Source organism: Dermacentor albipictus, chromosome 8 (genome assembly GCF_038994185.2).
Source record: "Dermacentor albipictus isolate Rhodes 1998 colony chromosome 8, USDA_Dalb.pri_finalv2, whole genome shotgun sequence".
Classification (NCBI taxonomy): Eukaryota; Metazoa; Arthropoda; class Arachnida; order Ixodida; family Ixodidae; genus Dermacentor; species Dermacentor albipictus.
Window position 1 is genome coordinate 46,740,280 of NC_091828.1, and position 22,349 is coordinate 46,762,628.

Here is a 22,349-nt window from a genome sequence, read left to right on the forward strand (position 1 = left end):
ATTCGCAACGGCGCACAAGGGGAACCGGCGATCGCAGCTCAGTATCGCACGCGAGGGAGAAAAGCGGAGAGGCAGAGCGGTAGGGAGGGGAGGCGGCGTTCTACCCCTGCAAGCAACTGCGTACTTTGCGTGGTAGCGCTCACCCTATCTTGAAAGCGGCCTGCAGACGGCTCATACATTTGTGCGTGCTGCGTTCTCGCCGGTCAGTTTGCGTTGTAGCGTAGAAAGCCCGAGATCAATTCGCTCGCTACCGCTACCGCTCTTCCTCACGGCAGGGTTTTGACAGTGAGTGTCCGCGGTCGTTGAGTGTGATGTGTGAATGTTTGGCTGCGCGCGTTGGCACCATGCTTGTTAATTCAGTTGGCAAGCGATTGTTGCCAAACCTATGTGGCCGGCGAAGCTACCATCCTTGCTTCGCATAGCTGTCTGCTAATTTGCTATCCCACTCGGTGTTTCCCCGTTCAGGCGAAACTGCTAGTTTTCCTGCAAACTCGGTACGTTTATTATATATACCGACTGCGGTAACTTGATATCCAGACTGCCGTCAATATGATATCGCGTCATATCATATTGACTTAATTATTTATTCGTCTAAGGAGACTGTAAATTATTTCCAGCGCATTGCATGGTTACGCTTAGAACATATATGGGCACTTCGCTGAGCTAAACTGCGATGGGCGAAAGCCTATCTATGACAGCCTCTTTTGCTGTTGTCTTAACTGTTCTGCGAACGGACGCCGCCGTGGCCGCGAGCATGGAATGCATTCACAGCCACATGGCTGCAAGGTTTGTCGCCGATGATCGCGCACCCCCACGCGCTTGTGCGCGCTCCCCTACGCGGCCACTCGCACAGCGCTACTGGCATGGCGCCTCCTCTCCTTGCTCCCCTCGCCGGTGATCACCGCTTTCCTGCATCCACCACGGACTGCGCCCGGACACTCACGAGCCAATAAGGGCTTACGCCTGAAAACACTCTGCGGGATGTGTAGCCTTACAACCCCTGTACATGGAAGAATAACTTAAAATTTGCTGACAAAAATATAATTTGACAAACCTGAGATACGGGCTACCAACTTGCCGTTTTATCGCGGTTCGCGCATGCAATGTTCTGTAAGCATGCGAAATCGATTAGATTTATAAGCACCGCTTAGGACCAGTACATCATAAGGAGCGTTATAAATGCCGATGGTTACTTACGATAAAAATGTTCTCGGCGACTACCACCACGTTCGCCTGGAAGATGAAATAGGGAGACACAGTGCATTATTCATCCCCCAAAAACAGTGCAAGGAGATTCACAGTGTAGAGATTTGAACAGCGCATGCTCACGCATAACTTAACATGGAAATCGCCTGCACTTGGCCAGTTTGCTACGCCCGCTGCTTGAGTCCGTTGGCTACCTTGATATATGTGCGTCATCGAGATGCATTGAGCGGGTATACAATTGGTGGCCCCGTCTGAGCAAAAGAAAGAGATATGGAATGCTACCGCTGGACTAGCTGCATGCACCGGAAGCAATCGAAAGGGCGGAAATACATAATTGGCGCTTTTTCTTGTTCGTAATTTATTCCTACTGCGCGGGAATTGGCTAGAAGGCACAGATAGGAGTTGCACATACAAAGAAAGGCATGAAGAAGCGCCCTACATCTGAAGTGTACTGCTCTTGCAGATTTCATATCGGTAAACCTATATGGTGATGATTTCTCTTAGTCCTGAATTTAGAAATTTCTTTCTCAATGCGAGAAAGGAACAGGTTATGCATTAAATAATATCGAACCTTTATTAAAGAATTATTTATAGCAGTTTACATTTGCAAGTGCTGTACATTTCGCTAATAGAATAGGAAAGTGTCCAAAGTCATTACAATATTCTGATGGTTGTCTCACTCTGCAAAACGTAACGCTTCGCTTTTGCAGCTAAAAATGCCAACGTAAAGATGAAGTTTAAAGGAAGAGTGCCGTCTGGTGCCTTGTGCCGGGCATGTCCGAACCAAGACACTCCATTAGCAATCATCCTGTCGTTTCGAAGCCGAAGCGTCTCGTTAGGCCTATAAAGATCAGCAACATCCCGCGATTTCTTAAATCAGACGCACTATGCGTTCCCCAGTAACTATACCGATGAGTTCAGAAGAAGCGCAAGGTCATACCAGGAGTTACTAGCGGTCAACGATAACGAAGATTCACGCTTAAGTGGGAGCCATGGGTGCCACGATTTTTGACAATGCTGTTTCTTAGAGCCTGTAAACTTTCAGTGCGTCAAAATATCCGTACACTGTAAGCTGGGATAACATACGTAAGCCGCAGTAGCCCCAATTATGTGCGGAGTAAGCACTGTGAGGTCAACGCCATTTCGTTAACTTGATTGCTAACACTATTCTAAAACTCTCTGTTTGTTGTTTCTGCTAGTACTACATGAACACCTGGTCACGTATGTACTGCATGATCTTCAGGGATGCTAACTCGAACGTCTGAATCGAAGCTCATCTTTTGGCTTCTATTATATTAACGCGAAGGAGAAGCTGGACTGCGGAGCCAGGCTTAGCACCGAGCGCATGTGCTCGTGTTGTACCACATGCAACTATCGCAGCAGTAACCTCTTAAAGAGGGCTGTTCTACGCACCTCTGAAACTGATAATGTTCAGTGTACGTACATCATTTACCACTTTAACGCTGACTTCGCGTCGAACAAATCTGTAGTAAAAAGCAATGCGGGATGAAGGGAACACGCAGCCGATATGCTAAAGAAAAATGCATTTTTTCTCAGCTCATGTTTCCCAGCACTTCACATGGGAATGTACCACAAGAAAAGGGAAAAAAGCAATGCTTAAGAAGCGCGATGAACCAGAGATTGAAATGTGCTTTATACTTTGGACATCATGCTCCTTTAATTCAAATAATAGCCCTTAAGGCACAAAGGAATGTTGAACATGCAAGCCTGTACTGGTACTACCCAGACAGTTTCGTCATTCCCCACCACGTTGCGCCATGGCGCCTCAGAAACTGTGTCGCCACAGGCTTCTGGCACATGCTGCACATGCTGGCACAGTGAACAACATGTATACTTGGGCATGCAGGAATGCAGCGCAATTTATTTATAATTTAGGATACGTAATATTTTTCGAAGACATGCACTGTCACAGACTATTATTACAAAAGAAAAAAAAACAGAGGTCGGGGTATGTCAGTGATCGCTTGTGCATTTTGTGGTGAGGGTTTCTAATAGCAAAGTGATTCAATAACGTTTTCATGTGCACTCACTCATTTCGTGCCTGGTGATAAAATATTTCGAATCACCCGCCAAAGCAGATACACCACGTAATTACTGGCTGTAGTCGTTATGGGAAAGGAAAAGCTATTGCTTCACGATTCCTTACAAAACACGGCCCATCGAAAACCCCGCATAACATACTAGCAGTCTTGCAGTCAAGCAGTCTTGCGGCGAAATGCTTTGGACAATATAGTAAAACGGAACCTGCATGGAAGCTAACGTGAAGGACGTTCTGAAATTATGTCACATTTTAAGCTATGATATGCCCGGAGGGCTGCTACGTCTCTTTTCATTTCCCTCAAGTGCAGCCGTGAGAAAATTTTACAATATGGCGGAACTTTAACATCCAAACTAGGTAGATCTTTGAAGTTATCACCATTTTATTTACAGTCGTTTTACTCTTACGAAATATAACTAATAAAACAGGACATGTAGACAAATGCTTACACCTAGACTGCACAGTATAAAAAAGATGCAAGAAACTTTGGGCTAAGTAAATTTTGCAATGTGTCGAATTAAGGAATGGAGTTTCACATTTATGTGGTTCATTTCACCCCATATGTCAGTACAGGCTTCGTATGTGGTGTTACGTGAGGCTCGTGTGCTTGTATGCAGGGAATGAGGGTGTGCCGTAGCATAATTAGGAAAGCCCAAATGTTTTCAACATGTTTAAATAACTAATGCCCCATGATTGACGAAGTGATAACTCACCGCGTTATGGCACATGTCCTGAGGTTGGCCCAAGCACTGAAATTGAGAAGTATTTGCATTACAGGCAATTCATTGCGCATAACTTCAAAGAAGCTTTTGCGGTTGCTTCGCATTAAAACAAGTCGGCTACTGCTTGTTCAAAGAATGTGAATAACGAGAGCAGAATCTGATTGTAACCAGCATGCATCGGTTCATCAGTTATGTTTGTTGCCTAAAGAAAGTGCACCCCTGAACCGATCCAGCGGTCTTCGAGGGAAGGGCATATATAATAAAATATAATACTTCAACGAAACCATAGTCCGCTATGTCAACGCGCCAACTCTTTGGTGAAGATCATCGCACCATTTCGGATAAGCTGCGCTATAACGTAAAGCTATTCCATACTTTTCTATTACAATTTTGCAATCATCCCTCCGCCATTGGCCAACAACTTTTTTTAACCACCCACACTTCGCCTGTCTGTCACGCGACTTCACGAAAACCGCGCTAACCCCCCTTCTGATATGGTGTGAACGCACTGATTATGCATGACTGCAAAGAACAAAAGGAAATAGTTATTTCTCATTAGACGGCTTTTCGCCATTAGACCTCGGCGACTGGCCAAAAGTTTTCGGTCTGCACCCACTTCACCTGCCTGTCACGCGACTTCACAAAACCACGAAAACTCACCGCGTCAAAGTAACGTGTACGCAATTAAAGATGCATTAAAATGTCGAACAAAACTAAGTTTTTTTTCTTAATAGCCGCATCTGTCCCGTTCCGAAAGGAATAAAAGATGGCTGCTACTAATCGCTCAGGCACTGACTACTCGCTCCTGCCGGAAAGCATGGCTTTATTTGCGTACAATATTATTACTTTTTGCGTGGCTATGTAACGTTTTCGAGCACTTTCGGCACGTTTACGACCTCATTCAGTCAACTTTTCTTTGCTGATGATCGTTTTTAGCGGCATTCTTAACCTTCCGTTACATGCCACCGCGATTTTAGATGAGTCACCCCAAGCTAAGTAAGGGAAAGCGGACCAATCGCAGATGCCGCACCACCCTCTTTAACCGGTTATCGATTTTCAGTGCACTCACTCGGCCCCATCGAATCCCCTCTCCGCTTTAGCCGTGCTCTTCGCCTCTTATCTGCCAATTAAATAAGACAAGCCTCTCAGTGTAGGAAATGTTATTCATTTTTAAAGCAAACAAAAGCTACCTCTTATAAACGAGGAAAGTATTCGATTGGTCTCATTAAACAACCCTGCGGGTTAACGCCCCATGTTTGCGTCGGCAGTTACTCAAATTTGACGTCAGGAGATCGCAATGAAACATACTGCAATAGTTTACGTTATAGGGCCCAAGTCCGGGACAAAGATCAGTAATTCTTTCAGTACCATCTAGGCAATGCTAACCACACTTACGCATCGCAGAGAAGGCTGACATCGCGTACCTTTCTGTCCGGAACAGCATTGCTGAGATGTCTTAGCTACATTATATAAGAAGCCATGCCTGAAGCATGAGCTTGCATCCGACAAGTGGATGGCAGCTATCGATGTAGCTGCTGAGCTAAAAATAAATGACAAATAGTTATTCAGGAGCTTGGGTCTCTGTCTCCAACAGGCCCGGAGGGCGAATGCAAATCAATGCAAAAGAGCAAGTCGCGGGATCGCCGTGTAGCTGCTGGGCTTAAAATGGCTCCTAATGTTACGCTACGCTCTGCCAGGTACGTGGATTGAACTATGGGGTGTTACGTACAAGAAGAGCAATTTGAATAAAATGCAAGGTAGTGGAAAGCTACGGATTAATTTTGACCACCAGGGGACCTTCAACGTGCCTTCGAGGCATGGCACACTGGCGCTTTCGCATTTCGCCCCCTTCAAAATGTGGTGTCCACGACCTGGATCTGAGCCCGCGACCTGGTGCTTCGCAGCACAACTGCATAGCCGCTGAGCCCCCGCGGCCAGTGGCCAGGGACCTTACATAAATGCGGGTAATTGCAAAAGTTGTTTCACTGGGTACATTTTTTGTTCGGGATGCGAGGTGAACTACAAAAGCATGCATTGCTTATATTTTTTCTCGCGGTAAGGGTCGTGGTCGTTTGAGCCCTGTATTATTAACGTTCGAGCAATATCGCCACATTGAAGGGGCCATCAAAATTGAACTGAGGCGAAATATGCAGCAGTCATCTTATCACCAAAAAATTTTGTGTATTGTGATTTTCAGGAAAGATATGTGTCATTATGTGTATTTGGGTCAGGGAACAACAGCACACAAACTTGAAGACGGCAGAATCACCACCTTGCCCGATAAAGCCGCTAGCTGTGGAGCGGAACAGAAACAGGCACTTCATCTGAGCCTAAAGCAATAATTCATGTTTTATGCTTGTCGCCCCTATAGTACATTATCATGTAGCCTATGATTTGGATTGGTTGCGGTTGTTACTTGGGCTGATGTACGGCGAGTGCGTTTCTCCTGCGACCAAATCCACAGAGAATTTCCCTCGTGAGTGCTTCTGCCAATGGCTGTCCATCTTCCGCAATAATATGTCCAGCGCCAAGAATGACTGGAATTTGCTATTCCGAGCGATTCTAGGGCAACAGCTTTTATATGAATACCGGCCTGGATGAGCAATGCGTAGTGCCCAGAGAAACATCGCTGGATAGTAACGCTGTAACTGCGCGGCACTAAGTACAACACAAGTTTTATTATTCAAGTACAATAGTTCTATTGTGTATTCAGCAGAACTGCAAATGGATAGCTGAATCAATAGGAACGAGGAGTCTAGGGATATTTAGTGGCTATTTGCGAAGCCATCTTATTTCCATCTTTCACATTATTCAGATAAATCTGTAGTTCACGCCCTTCTTTGGCTTATGGATTATTATAAAGGCAAGGCAGATCATTTCAGCTGCTTAAACTTGTGCCTGAGCTGCGCTTAGATCCTTATAGCCCTTCTGCGAAACTCGGTCACGCCAAATTGTCAATATTTAAACCATCGAAAGTGCTTATGTCTCGAAGGGCCACTTACCTCGCCAAAGTGGAAGATATTCGGAAAAATGACTTGTACACATTGCTCTGCAAACAAGACCCGAAAGCAAAAGTCAACATTCAATTTATCACAAATATTTCACCATTCCTTGCGTAGCAATAGTTTGGTCGCTGCCTTCGAGTTCCGTTTCGCGAGGGCCAAATAGGTCAGCTAAGGCACTGACTTCGAGGGATTGAGAGAGCGTCGAAGGCGTCACGCACAGGTTCTAAGTCTGGCTCGCACCGCTGATAAGTCGTCTGTCATTGTCAGTAATTTTTGTCTTTCCTATTATTTTTACAATTCAATTAAAATTGCCATTCATTTCTGCTATGCCTACCAGTGAGTTTTCTATGTTGGTTTTATTAAAATAGGCTATTTCGTGCGTCAGTACGGTCACTGTTTTGCAGCGATGTCTTCCGCATGATTCTACGCGACTCTTATCAGTCGCCGTTGGCGGCTGGCAGATCCCATTGATAACGATGACGGAGTGTCGTCATACCGCTGACAGAAAACGAAAAGGAATCGCATCAGAAAAGTCATCGCTGCAATACTGCTGCCCCTATTCGCGCATACAATCTATTCTTTTTTCAATTGAGGATGCATGTATTCCTAAGTTCCACAAGAACTCCTTTAGGAAAGTAAAAGATGATATTAACTTCTCAGATACAAGGCGTTTTTTGAGCTGCATCAATGCTTGCCTGTGGCAGATGGCTCAATTCTAATCCATGATGTAAATTACTCGGTCTGGCGGCCATTAGTCCTACGAGAAATCAAAGTACTTAATTGAATAATCAGCATAATTAAATTCACTACCTTTTTATTTTGAGCATTACGGCCACTATTTCAATTTACGAACTATAGCCGGTGAGTTCTGAAGGCGTATTTACTTGGAACGGGTTCTTAGGACTGCACTAGTTTCGAGATGATAATTTTCAAAGTGTCCGACTAAATGCATTGGTGTTCCAGTTACCTTTGCGCTTCAGTGAATAAAACAGCGTTTTATTAAAAGAAAAGCAACTGGAACGCCAACGCACTTCGTCAGAAACTTTGATACTTAATATCTCCAAACTGGTGCATTCCCGAGAATTCGTTCAATGTGAATACGCCTTGCGAACTTACCGGCTATAATACTTAGATTGAAATAGTGGCCGTAATGCTAATGGTTATACACTTAGTTATTCTTTTTATCTGAATTACTTCATTATGTATTTTGATTTCTCGTAGAAGTAATGGCCGTCTGATCTAGTAATTGACGTCAAGGATTAGAATTGTACTTTCTGCCACATGCATTTTTTTAAGCTTTGGTGCAGTTGAAGAAAACACCCGATATATAGGTGCATACGCTTGTCAATTGCGTCGTCTTCCTTGCTTTAGGAAAAAAATAACCGGAAGACATTCAACGCCTACTATTCTCAGTATAGAGCAGTGCTCTTCTAAGATTCGCTAGAAGTATTCGAGTATGAGCGTTCGAACTTGGTACAGTGTCCTTAAGTACAGTTTCCTGAATTCGATTTTAGTACTTTAGTAGCAAACGTTTACGTAAAGAAAGAGGCAGGACCCTCACTGATTAGTTGTCATGAGGAGAAGTGCTACCCTATTTTACGCACTTCTGCTGACGAGTATCGTGGCTAATGCATTTGTTTCGCCGAAAAAACTGTTGCCGACCACTCGGACACCCAAATGTGAATGCGCTTGGAGAGGTATTGACGCTAGAAGTCGCAAACGATTAAAACAGTGCCTAAAGGAGCGTTACAGTAGAGTTCGGAATTTTGCATCACCCCGAGGGCACCAATTCAGGTACCACTCACAAAACAATACACCGGAAAAGTGTTTGGAAATAGTTGATACTCACGGCCAGCCGCAGATGTCCCACCGACTGCTGAAATTATGAGCGCAGCTGAAAAGGCAATTGTCTTAAATGAAATCATTTCTTACGGAGTATTCGGGCGTCGGCTGATTTGAGGGGAAGAATGGCGCTTTGAATTGAGCTGCTGATGCTGCCGTTGCTTATATAGTAGTTTCTCCTCCGTGTATTCTCGCTGACCTAGTGGTTGTGATAAAATATAGTAATTTTTCCGACACCGACCTAAATAGCGACCTCGCTCATGTCGACTAGATTAGCTTGACTTCATTTCCCCCGTGCCAATCTCAATTGCGCACTTGACGCAGAAAAATATGCCAGTTACGGAACGAGTACACCAGAGCTTGGAGGACAAGTTAGCAGATAGCAGAGCTGCATGAAAGTGTTTTTCTCTTTGGCTAAAAAGGACGCGTGACACTTCGCTTATTTGAAATGGACTCAAGGAAAGTTTTTCAGTCATTAAATCTGATGGATGCGCTTTATGTTTGCTACTAATGAATGCTGCAGGCTCCGAGTGCCTTGGCACGGCAAGTGCATAAGGGGGCACTAAGCTGCGAGTAACAATTTTTTACGTTGACACGTGGTCGTTGTAAGGTGCGTGGTGCGCGTGGTAGCTGTCACCACTGGTGAAAATACTAAATGTGGCTGAAATGGAGTGAGTCTATAAAGCTCTTGTAAATCATGCATAGCTATACAGACTGTTGCCATTTTGGGATACCAGCTAATGGAAGAGCTTTAAAATCAACGATTATGCGGCACCAATAGTACACATTGCAACTCGAAGTTTAAGAAACGAAATTCTGAGATGGATTTTCTGAATACCGGCCAATATGGGGACTCAAATAAAGCAGTCTCATGAAATTACACGGTAATGTAAACTCGGCTGGTGCGGCAGAAACAATATGTATGTCAACCGGATTGCACAGGTGCCGAAAAGCAAAAGTTGTTTTGGAATAGAAAAGGCTACCCATGCTGGACAGCCCATGCATCGGCGTCCCTCACATAGAGAGACCTTGTCACCAATCACCTCAACTCGGCAAACAGCTCGCTCCAGTTGGGAATTACGAGAGACCGAAACAGAAACGTGTATCTTATCCTGTATTATTTACACCGAGATTTATACGCTTTGACCATGATGTTTAAGAGCAAAGCTTCTCTTCTGCTGCTCTACAATTTTGAGTGTTCCTTCGCAAAGCGCACGCAATTCCAGTAATGTTTCTAGAGAGACTGACGGGGACAAACGTACCAAGCAAACAACGCAAGGGCGATAAGAGTCGCCCTTGTAAAGGGCTGTGAAATAGTTTTGACCACCTGCGACTGTTTGGCATGTTCCGAAATGGGCTAGCGATTTTGCATTCCACTCTTATCACAACGCAGGCATGACGGCCAGTAAGAGCTGACGTGCCCTAGTAGTTTATAACTGAGCTAAGTCTGTCGGGTCCCTGTGGCAGCAACGTGACAGCTACCAAAATAGCACACTTCATTGTTGTCTCAGCTAGTAATAGATCAGACAGTGGAACTGTGTGATGGTGAACGTGCCGGTGAACTAAAAATAGTTCGGTAGAATAATGAAATATGTATAATGATCAAACTATCCTACAACGAGCTTAAACAAACTCTCGGGATAATGTAAAGTTTATGTATCTCATGGAGGAACAAAGGAACTGCCACGATCCATTTCCCGATTATTGCCGAGGATAATATAACTAGTATCGATGTAATGTAGCAATACACATTACTGCCACAGCCTAAACGCGTCATGTAATCAACGTGTACTACAGGCGGGCTCCTCTGACGCTTCTATGTGGACACATTGCGTTATCTAGCAGTGCCGCTGTGAAGCACGAGCGCGGCGTTTGTCTGAATATATATTCAGACAAGTTTGCCTCAAATGAGCTGGTTCGATAGCTTCAGGATTCTATTTCCGAATTATTAAAGGATTATTTCGTTACTCAAAAAGGGCGTATACGTAGAGGCACATACCTAGTTCCTCAACCTGGCGTGAATGGGCTGCATACAGACGAGCACGCATAGCACACACCGAGTGAAGTTTTAAAAAATGGTGATTCTATGGAGCACGCCCGTCAGTTAGTATCAACCCCAGTTCCTTCAGCCCAGGAACCCGAGGTCATGGACCACTTAGTTACCCAAGTTCGTGCGGAAGGTGTTAGACAGGAATAGGCGGAGACGTGCAGTGACATCGAAGAACGCAGCTCCAAAGCTGTGAATCACGAAACTAAATTTTTATTGGAACACTTGTGCCCGCAAAAACAAGAGTCATTCGAAGCACAGCGATAGCAGTCAGCAATCTGCAATTGTTGAAATCTGATCTGCGGGTCGAGTGCATCAACTTTTCTGCATGACGCATCAAAGTTTCCAACGTAATCGCTGGCACCTGCCTGGCTTCCAGAAAGTACTACACAATTCGGCCCCGCATACAATCAGATTAGGCAAAGTTAGGCGGCAGCAGACAACAGAAAGAAACATCGATAACATTCGAGAAACTTCCGAGACATGTAGGCGCAGCCTGCATCGAGCGATAATGTTTAATATTTCTTGCCGCTGAAAAACAAAAAGAAACGGTCACTGAAGAAACACAAAGACGTACACTTGTGCACTTATTAATGCCCTCCTCTTAAGTAGCATCGTCTCGATGCTGCAAACGAACACAAAAGCGAAAATCAAAAGCACCCGATGTAAAGAAAACGAACAAAGCAGCTAAGACACAAAGTCTCAGAGATAATCAGTGGGCACAGAAAGGCTTATGACGTGAAAGTCTGCAGGTAACTGCAGTGGAGTAGGTCTAACGTTTTAAGGTGCTTTCACAATTCTCGAACCACGTCTTGGCAGCGTCTTCCGATGGGAAAAAGACATGGCTCAACTTTCGTCGCTGTTCCAGTTGGTAAATGTAGCGACGCGTTTATACGTTTCCAACAAGCTTTCCGGGTCCTGAAGTGGGGATCCGCGGAACGTCGGTCGCTCCCTACGAGGCTGCAGTACGATCAGTGTTGGCACTGGGGTTGTCAGTGTTTTTGCTTTCGTAGCCGGGCACTTCCTCATCTTCTCGGAAAGAAGTCTGCACTCCAGTGGCTGGTTTCGCAGTCAGAGGTTAGATTGATGGCCCGGGATGATGTCGCGGTTCGGGCTTCTATCACGGCGTTACGGGGGAGTCGCTGCGTGAACGCGAAACACCTCCACCACAGTTCCTGTCGTAGTCATGGTAAAGGAGACCGCAGCAAAACTGTGAATGACGAAACTGTATTGGGCGAAATTGTGCCAACAAAATCGAGGGACACTTGAAGCACAACGATAATGATAAGAACAGTCGGCAGCCGTCGAAATCTGATCTACAGGTCGAAGCGGCGACCTTGAAAGAAGACTTGTTCAAAGTTCCAGCGTAATCACTGGTGCCCGCGTGGCTTCCACAAAGTACTACACCATTCGCATCGCGCATACAATCAAATTACACTATGTCAAGTGAGAAGTGACAAGGGAAAAAACCATGGATAACATTGGAGAAACTTCCGAGACATGCAGGCTTGTCCTGCGCCAATCGATAACGTTTACCATTTCTTAACTGGTAGCTGTCACGGTGGCTTAGCGAATACGGTGTTGTGCTTCTCACCACGGAGGTTGGGCGATTGAATCCCGGCCACGGCGGATAAATTTTGACGGCGGTGAAATGCAAAAACTCCCTTTTTCCGTGAATTGGGCGTGCCTTAAAGATCTTCTGGGGGTCAAAATTATTGTGGAGTCCCTCACTACGGCCTGCCTCGTAATCAAATCGCTGTTTTGGCACGTAAAATCCCAGAATCCAGTTCAATTCTTAGCTTGTGAATTGCAGTCTCTTGGGAAAGATGGAATGACCACACGTGTACCGAAAGTTAAAAAAAAATAAAATTAGATTGTGGGGTTTTACGAGCCAAAACCACTTTCTGACTACGAGGCACGCCGTAGGGGAGGACTCCGCAAGTTTAGACCACCTGCGGTTCTTTAACCTGCACCTAAATTTAAGCACACGGGTGTTTTCGCATTTAGCCACCATCGAAATGCGGCCGCCGTGGTGTACCCAAAGTGGCTGAATGAGATTAACAATTATATTCGCATTATTAATGAGGTTTAACATCTAGAGACTGTGCAGTGAGTAATGCAGACGCCGTGATGAAGTGCCTCGGAATAAGTTTTTTTTTTTCACTTATGGTTTTTAGTGCTCACCAAAAGCACGGCACACGGGTGCTTTTGCATACCGCCTCTTCAAAGCAGTCGTCGCGATTGGAGTGACTGCAATCCTCCACCTCGTGCTCGCCAGCTGGACGCCGCAAAAACTGTGCCACGGCGGTGAGTACCAAACGTCTCTTGTTCTTAGGCAAGCGTATAAACATTTTCGTGGTATCATGCATCAACATAAGCCTTCTGGGTGGATGTATTTTTGTGTAAGACGCTCTGTTTTCTTGGCATCCTTCTGTTCTCACGCTATACTTCGCCTCTCTTCTATATCACGCGCATTAAAGGCCCATGTCATAGGCATTCATTTTTAAGTTATGGCTCGCAAGCAGGGGGAAAAGCCGCGGCAAAAAATATCGAGATGTTGGTAATGCTACAAGTGCTAGCTTTTACAACTGATTTCCGAAGTTGCCTACCACTCCCCTAAATAACCGTTTATTTAATGTACCTTGAAGGCCCGAAGGCGTTACAGAAGGGAGTGGGCCGAAACACAGAGCATGTACAGACGACAGGTTATACAAATCATTAAAATAAAAAATGCAGATTAAGAACAGTATTCTTCAATAGTAGTTCTAAATGCAGATGTATCGGTTATGTTAACAATTGAGGCCGGCATGTGATTCCATTCATTAGTAGCTTTTCCCGTTGTTCCAGATGTTCCGTAATATCGAAGTAACATACCGATACGATGTTAAACTCTCTCACCTTTAAATGTCAGCATTAAATAAGAGCTATCACAACCTCACTGACAGTGCGAAACTCACAAACAAAGCACCAAATTATAAAAGACGCCATACTGAGCAGGCTAGCATTTTCCACCAAAGTTATGGCGCACCAACCCTCCAATTTTCATCACCCACACTTTTAAATGAACTTTCCGAAATATATGCAATAGATCGCCCACTCATTTCTTCAATGGTCTTCCTGAATTATGCCTGTAAACACGCTCACGCTCGGCACTGGCAGTTCTCTAAAGAGAGCCTTGTACATGCATTCATCTTGAGCACATTTGGTTTGGCCTATGCTTATGTTTTGTTGTCGCATTTCGACTGCATAAGTATACAAATCGCAGCAGATCTGTCAGCCTTTTCCGCTACATATATCTGCGTTTTCTTTTCTAACTGTTTGCTCATAGGAAAGTATGCTGTTGTTGTTGTGGTTATATTCAAATGCACAGCTCTGGGGGTACAGTGCTGTCAACCCTTGGGGGCAGCTGCTCCGTGATACGGTTCTATGTAGCAGCTTATATGCGGCTGCTGATATCTTTTAAGGAAGGAAAATAAACCTCACATAAATTGGACTTAATAGATGTATTGCGTGACGGCAGAATGATGGCACGCCATGGATTGCATCCTCTGTTTAACCAGTTGAAGCGTCCGTTGAGCTTTGGTGAGTGAACTTTTAATGAAGCGAAACTGGAATAAAACAATATAACGAGTCGTGTATTTGTCGTGATTGCAACCTTAAAAACAGGCGGCTCTTGCTAAACTATACTGCACCCATCACGAGCGAACTGGCGAATTATATCAGCTCTATTACCGCTCTTTTTTATTCCTACCCATCGCAAGCCCGTGAAATGAGAAACACAGTGTCACGTCTGTTTTTATTCGTTCTTTTTTGATAGCTCTACTAAACTAAACATCCTATGATTTCTGTCCTGCGTATGCAAGGACTACACTGCTCCTGTCATTTGACAGACTCGAACGCAAATTTCAGCTGATAAGAGTGCATCAAGGCACGATACCCTAATGGAAAGTCGACATCATAGAAAAAGCACACATGTCACAGCACCAAAGCGTTACTGAAACGAAAACAATCATCTCCAATTGTGGCGGTGCGGCACAACCTAATTTAATGTTCTTTTTCAGGAAGCAATCGAAAATAATAAAGGTGCATTCAGTTGAATCTTCCAAGTTGCATAGATGGACACTGCATCGTTCGAAAAATTTCACCGCCACCTGACGCCAGAAATACCGCTTGTTGTGGGGACGTCATAGTTCTCCGGATTCATAACCTATTATTTATTTATTAGTACTGTAGCATCCTGTTTGGCTACTTTAGCACGTAGGCTACATATATTCAATTAATAAGCAAATATGCTCAAATGAAAAAAACAAATTGGGCTGCAGTAAGCATAACACATTACACCAAAAGACAGCATATAACGCAGCCAGACTAAACGCGATACGAATGATGGCAGTTGGCGCTATGAGGGAGAGGGAGATCTTTATTTTACAGTGGAGAGCTTGGTTGGCGTAGAAGTAATCACCTACATGGCGCTCAGCAAGAGTCGGGGTAGAAAGGAGAGAGAGAGGCCCTCGTGGCGCCATGACTGCTCAGCTTATTCAGCTTATTCTACTCAATAAAGCTTTTTGGAAGGAAACGATACTTAGACCAATTATTCACAGTAATAAAGGCAGTATTCAAAGGTGATGTGCTTGTCTGGTGCGGTTCCACAAGAGAAACGGATGATTGTTTTATTTGACTAGTGTGATGCCCTTTAATTTGAGAATCTGCAGACGGAAACAGAGGTTTCTGTGACAGAATATGTAACTTAGCATTCGACAAAAGTTTAGTTCTGGATGTTTATTAAACAAATATTCAAAGATACATTTTATAGTATTTAGCCGCCAGATGAAGTTATACATTATTTCTGTCGACCCACATTCTATATTTTTTCACATAAGCATAATAAAGCCAACTTCCACAACTTCATGTTTGGGTACTTGGGCTTAGCATGATGCCTAATTTACTCGTTGTGTGAGATAAAATGCATTGCATATTATCAAAAGCGTTAAAATGAAGCCATGATTGGTACTCTCTGACATTTCCTGTCGGAGTGCTTATGCAGGAATGCATTGCCTCATACGAGACACACAGGCGCTTTCACAAGGGAATATGATCTTTCAGCACTCTAGTCACTTCACTCCTTAGCCCCTACATACATCTTAATGAGTGTTAGCTAGCCACACTATGTACTATTTGCCTCTAGGGACTGAGTTCATTCCTTGGCTCAACCACAATGAAGCTACTCACCTATACCCAAGAAAATGTCTCGTCAGAGGCAGAAGGGAATGCATTCCTTATTTGCCGAAGTATGCAGTCCGGCAGTGGCTGACGATTTCTTTGACCCAGGCGGCTCCATAGCTACCAGACGAATATTCTCTATTCCGTGTACATCAGCGTTCTGAAGCAGCGGAAAGCAGAGCAGACACCACATGTGACATATAAACACTAGAAACCAAGTCAATGCAGCCTTGCCTCCTTCGTTTCCATGGAGATCCAAACTTTGTGCGTGATGCAGTTAACCTGAGGATGTTCACTTATTCCTTTTTTATTGTGTTGAAATAATGTCCATTTTAAGGACAATTTCTACCTGGAAACTATCTGACACCTAGTGCAGCTGCGATGCTATTTTTTTATCCTACTCAGGCAGCAACCTAATTGAGTTGCAGTAGGCATGTCCCTCGGCCAGAAATGCATGTAAAACTACATATTTTGGTTTATTTATGGCTCTCTTGCAAATGTAAAGCAATAACAGTCAATTTCAAATACCAAATGTATATGCGAATCAGTATATGTGAAGGCTCAGATGCTGTAAAAGGCCGACATGCGTTATCATGCGTTTCGAAAATTAAGCATAGCTGTCTCTATGCCGGTATTCGCACGGACACCTTGATCATGCTTGAGGTGGACTCAATTTTTTTCCGAGCCCTCGCGAGAATCTTGAACGCGACTGAGGGCAACTTGTCAAAATCCGCACTTGAACCATTATGTGTGGCCGCAATAGATATTCTTCAAGTTGAATCCGCATTGAATCAATGACACTAGAAGCTACCCGCGTGACAAGGGGCATGCGTCTGCAGATATTTTCTTGCTTGTAAGTGCGAGATGAACGACAGGGCGTGTCCCACGAGTACATAACAAAACAACAAGACACAGAAGGTTCTGCAGTAACATGTTTGGATCAACGCTTTCCAGATGTGTGAATTTATAAAATATGCAGCTGGCCTCTGTTCACCTCGAGCAGGTCGCTGTCAAAACATAGCAACGGGAACATCTGGTGCTGACAACTGAAAGTGATGCCATCTAACATTGCCACAGTGACGGGGATGCCCTGGAAACTTAACAGCTCGTATCTGCAGTCGGTTAGGCATTCATCACTCGTAGATCTGCGTAAGGTAAGGCGACAGCAGTCAATACTTCAAATAACTAGGCGCAAAAAAAGGCAAACGTGATAACCGGAGCTTACCCTTCGTCTTGCCGCATCGCAATGCGTTGAGGTTGGGGCACGTCAGCTGCTTCGCGCAGTGGCGGGTCAACCGCAAACGTCGATTCTTCAGTACTTCTGTCGTTGCTGAAATCACCGCTGTCTAGTACGAAAGAGCCAGAAGAGCTGCTAATGTCGTCGGTTGTGTTGGCTCGGATGTCCTCGACTAAATTTTGGCGACACATGAAACAGCTACCTGTTTCCGTTTTGGTTTCGGCACTCCGTTCATTTATGTATATAAATTTATTGACGAGTCTCTATGCAAATTGAACCACATCACCGGCAACAAGACTGCCAATGCCATTTGGAAATGATAACATTTTAACCCACTGAAAAAATCGCCGTGGTTGCCCTTTAAGACTGAATGGGAAGGCCCTTAAATTCGGACCACTGGAGGACACCTAATGACGCCGAGCGTAATATGCACCGCAATAATTACCGTTCATGACCTGAGTTACCTTGACATCGTCGTTACACTCCGACCGTTATTCTGCGCATGAATTTCCTTAACCAACATGGCGCAATCATCGACCTCAAGTCGAAGTAGATAATGCCATCTGAAGGGGAAGCGACACTGCCGGAGAGCATTCGCAGTCAGCACGCTTTGACTGTGCGAGAAGATCAAGTCAGCATCCCACCTAGCTCCAGCATTGTGTTTTCTATCGGCACCGAAGCACACGAAGACATAGAAGGCGTCATCGAGCGCGATCAACGCCTACTGCTCGATCGTGCAATCTACGTCGCAAAAGGGGTCGCTCGGATGCATGGAGGAAAAGCGAAAGTGACGCCGGCTAACTTCAGCCAGGAGTTCAAGCACGGCAACAAGGGCGCGCAAATCGCATACACTGAGGAAGTTGAAGAAACAGCCAATGCGTTTGTCCTGTCAGATTCTGCCGTATCTCACCCGACCACCATAGTTCCCGAATCAGACTTCAAGATTATTCCGAGTCTCCCCATGAGTAAGCAGCAACAGCTTAGAAGTCTTCTACTATACAAAGACTGCTTTTTGACGGCATTGAGGATTCGATGCTGTCAAAACACCAGTTGCAAAGCATCGCATTATAACCGAAGAGTGCGCCCGACCATTCCACCAGAGCCCTTCCCTAGTTTCCACGCGAGAACGTGAAGCTATAAGGAAACAACTGGATGAAATGCTGCGCGACCATCATTCAGCCGTCGAAAATCCCGTGGGCATTTCCAGTAGGTTTGGTGAAGATAAAGGACGGAACCCTGCGTTTCCGCATCGATTATCGTCGACTGAACAAGATCACGAAGGAGGACGTATACCACCTGCCACAGTAGGACCACGCATTGGATCGGCTCTGCAACTCTAAATACTTCTTGTTTATGGTTCTCAATATTGGCTACTGGCAAATAGAAGTAGGAGAGAGGGATAAAGAAAAGACCACCTGCATTACATCAGACGGCCTCTACGAGTTCAAGGTCATGCCATTCGGAGTGTGCTCGGCACCTGCAACGTTCCAGCGCGTCATGCACACGGTGTTAGCATGATTGAAGTGGCAGACATGTCTTTTTAGCTTGGATGACGTCGTCGTCATCGCCCAAAATTTTGACCATCTCCGAAAGCAGCTTGCGACAGTGCTAGAAGCCATCAAGTCATCGAGGCTCACTCTGACGCCAGAAAAGTGCCAGTTAGCTTAGGATGAGGTTCTGTTCCTGGGTCATGTCATCAGGAAATTTGGAGTGCGCTTTAACCCACAGAAGACAGCTGCCATCGCAATGTTCCAGCAGCCCATCGACAAGAAGGCAGCGTGTAGATTTCTTGCAATGTGCGCCTAGTATAGGAACTTCGTCAAAGATATTTCACGCATTGCTGAGCCGCCGACACATCTAACTAAATGTGATGGCGAGTTCAAGTGGTAAACGCCGCAGGCCAATGCGTTTCAAGGACTCAAACGACACATGCAGTCGCCCCCGGTAATTGCGCTCTTCGACGAGGACGCCGATGCAGAAATCCACACTGACGCGAGCAGCGTAGGCCTCGGCGCCGTCCTAGTCCAGAGGCAAGACAGACTTGAATGGGTGATAGCTTACGCTAGCCGTTTGGCATCAAAAGCGGAAGGCAATTATTCTAGGTCCGAAAAAGAATATCTTGCCATCATTTGGACTGCAGCAAAATTTCGCCCTTGCTATATGGCAGGCCGTTCAAGGTCGTCAGCGGCCATCACGCGCAAAATTGATGCGTGGATTGTCTAAGTGTTTTGTAAAATGACATCCTGGTGAAGATCTTTACCCCAGCTCGCGCACACCACCTACTCGTTGTGCCCGCAACACTCCGGTCAGAAGTGCTGCATGCACTGCACGATCACGAGACAGCCGGGCACGTCGGGGTTTCCCGTACGCTCGCAAGAATGCAAGATAAGTACTATTGTCCGCGCCTGACCGCCGACGTCGCGTGTTACGTGAAGACATGTCAAGAACAGCAGCGACGCAAGACTCCACGGACAAGTCTGGCGGGAATATTACAGCCGATCGAGCATCCTTGTCGACCGCTTCAGCAGATCGGGATGGATTTGTTGGGACTCTTTCCGTCGTCTACATCTGGAAACAATTGGATCGCTGTGGTTACCGACTACCTTACCCGCTGCGCTGAAACAAAAACTCTGGCTAAAGTAGTGCAGCTGAAGTAGCTGAATTCATCGTCGAGAGCATCCTGTCGCGACTTGGTGCCCCAGAAGTCCTCATCATCGATAAAAGAACGGCCTTCATTGCACAACTGAGCCAATCCGTTTTGCAATACAGTCAGAAAAGCCACCAGAGAACAGGTGCCTACCGCCCGCAGACGAATGGTTTTACGGAGCGACTGAACAAGACCCTCGCCGATATGCTTGCAATGTACGTTAACTTCAAACACAAAACATTGGATGCCGGCCTGCCGTAAGTAACCTTCACTTAGAAAAGGGTGCTACAAGAAATAACGGCAGATCACGTCGTTCAAGCTATTTTATGGCACGACCCGTAGGACGACTCGCGACGCCATACTGCCCCACGTCACCGATGAAGAGAATCTCGACGTAGCCGCCTACTTCCAGCGCGGCCACGAAACCCGACAGTACGCCCGCCTGCGCATAAAGAACCAGCAGAGGACCGACAGCTAATACTACTATCTTTACGACGATTCATGTAATACAATTCTGGCGATCCTGTCTATGTTTGGACCCCGATACGCCGACTAGGACTTAGTGAGAAGCTTTTACGCCGCTATCTCGGACCCTACAAGATCACCCGACGTATTGGTTCGCCGGACTATGACTTGGTGCAAGTCGTCATTTTGCAATCACAGCGCCACCACTCACGACCTCAAATATACCATGTTGCGCGACTTAAGCCGTTCCACAAGTGCTAACGAACTCTTGGATGTTGCATAGCTGAACTATGGCTTTGTTCCTTTGTTGCTGTGTTTTTCTTTATGAAGCGTACTTTTACTTTTCTCTCTCCTTTTATGTTTGTGGCATACGGACGATGCTTCTTCGGAGGGGGTATTAACACGTGTACTTGTTTGTCGGGTGATCGCATTTCACAGTCGAACAAATGTTATTACTAAGCGCAGGACGCGCCTGCATACATAAGAAATTTCTAGAATGTTTTCGATGTCTCTATCCACAGTCTGTTGTCCCCGCACCTTGTGTAATGTGATTGCATGTATGCGTCATGCCAATGGTGTAGAACTTTCTAGAGGGCACGCAGCCACAAGCAATTGCTCTGGAACCTTCGATTACTGATTTATAAAACCTGACGCGCTTGACCCGCTGATTAGACTTCGACGGTCACCGACCGTGTTTGCCGCTATTGCTGTGCCTTGAGTGTCACTTGCTTTTGTGGGCACAAGCTCGCCCGATGAAAGCTTTGTTTCATCGGTGACTGTTTCACCGCTGCATTATTGACCCTCACTACTGCGTGACTATATTTTAATTTATTTTATTTATTGACAGATACTGTCAACCTCATGGGGGTTACTGCAGGAGTGGGTGTACAAAGGTTGGCGCATATATGTGTTCACAGTCCTGGCTTCATTTTTTTGAGCTAGAGAATATATATATATATATATATATATATATATATATATATATATATATATATATATATACAGACATATCTGCACAGAGTAGTTGGGACCAAATACAGAGGCGCAAAAGGCGTCAATAAGTAAAACAGCGGACTGCCCTACCAGCAGGCTCAATAAATTTGGGAAACCTTGTCTGATCAGTGACATACGGGTCAATCTATTCCGTTTTCTTACAGCTTGCGGCATGTAGGAGAACAGGAACGCGCTATTATTGCAGGAAAATTCTTCTAGTCTATTTGCGTGCATCTTTCGCGCCTGGCGAGTGGTTTTAATGTTTATGAAGTCTGAGTAGTTTAGCTTAAAGGAGTTGTACAGTAGCACATACAAAAACTTCAAACGCTGTAATTTCGCTCGGCTTCCTAGAGTCTGAAGGCCTGCACATTGTGAGAGCTCAGTTGGTGAATCAGCATGCCTATAGCGGTTATAAGGAAAACGGCACAATGAGGATAAGACAAAAAGTGCAATTGTAGGCCTGGTTCACGCTGTTCCCATTCCCTTTTTTGCTTCATATAAATTTTTTTCTGAGCTAAGCGTTTTATTGAAGTTGACCCTGGGTCATGCACGGTATATTACAGTATTGTCGTTTGCACAGCCAGATGGCTGTCACGCCTCAGTAATTGGCATGTGCAGCATGAGCCTGGAACACAAAATTAGTCCTGACATTCCGAAGATGTGCGTACATAACTGGGCTCAAACAGCCAATCATCATTTTCAATGTTTTGTATGTCTTGCCATGTTTTCGCATTTGAAGGATAGTTAGAAGCCCGGAGGTACGATGAGAGCTTGCTTATTTTTTGTCTCTCTCTTTTTTCTTAAAATCCCTGTTCACATTCCTTCCTCAGGTGCTTCCACGCACACGCTGGTGAGCACACGCCAGGGGAGACCGGCACGCGTGGATTTGGTAGAAGGCGTGGAGCA

At 45.2% G+C, this 22,349-nt stretch overlaps 1 protein-coding gene across 3 annotated transcripts in view; it reads right to left on the bottom strand.

Annotated features, from left to right (window-relative positions):
• LOC135909749 (uncharacterized) overlaps positions 1-22,349 on the bottom strand; it is a 42,829-nt gene that overhangs the window by 14,747 nt on the left and 5,733 nt on the right. For 2 of the 3 annotated variants that reach the window (XM_065441811.1, XM_065441812.1), the window contains exons 1-4: positions 8,842-8,958; positions 6,990-7,036; positions 3,979-4,014; positions 1,198-1,233 (exon numbers count right to left, since the gene is read on the bottom strand). The gene's annotated coding sequence lies outside the window, so the exon portion shown is untranslated. Of the gene's footprint in view, positions 1-1,197; positions 1,234-3,978; positions 4,015-6,989; positions 7,037-8,841; positions 8,959-22,349 lie in introns of those variants that run through there. The other variant, XM_070522817.1, reaches the window with a different exon arrangement.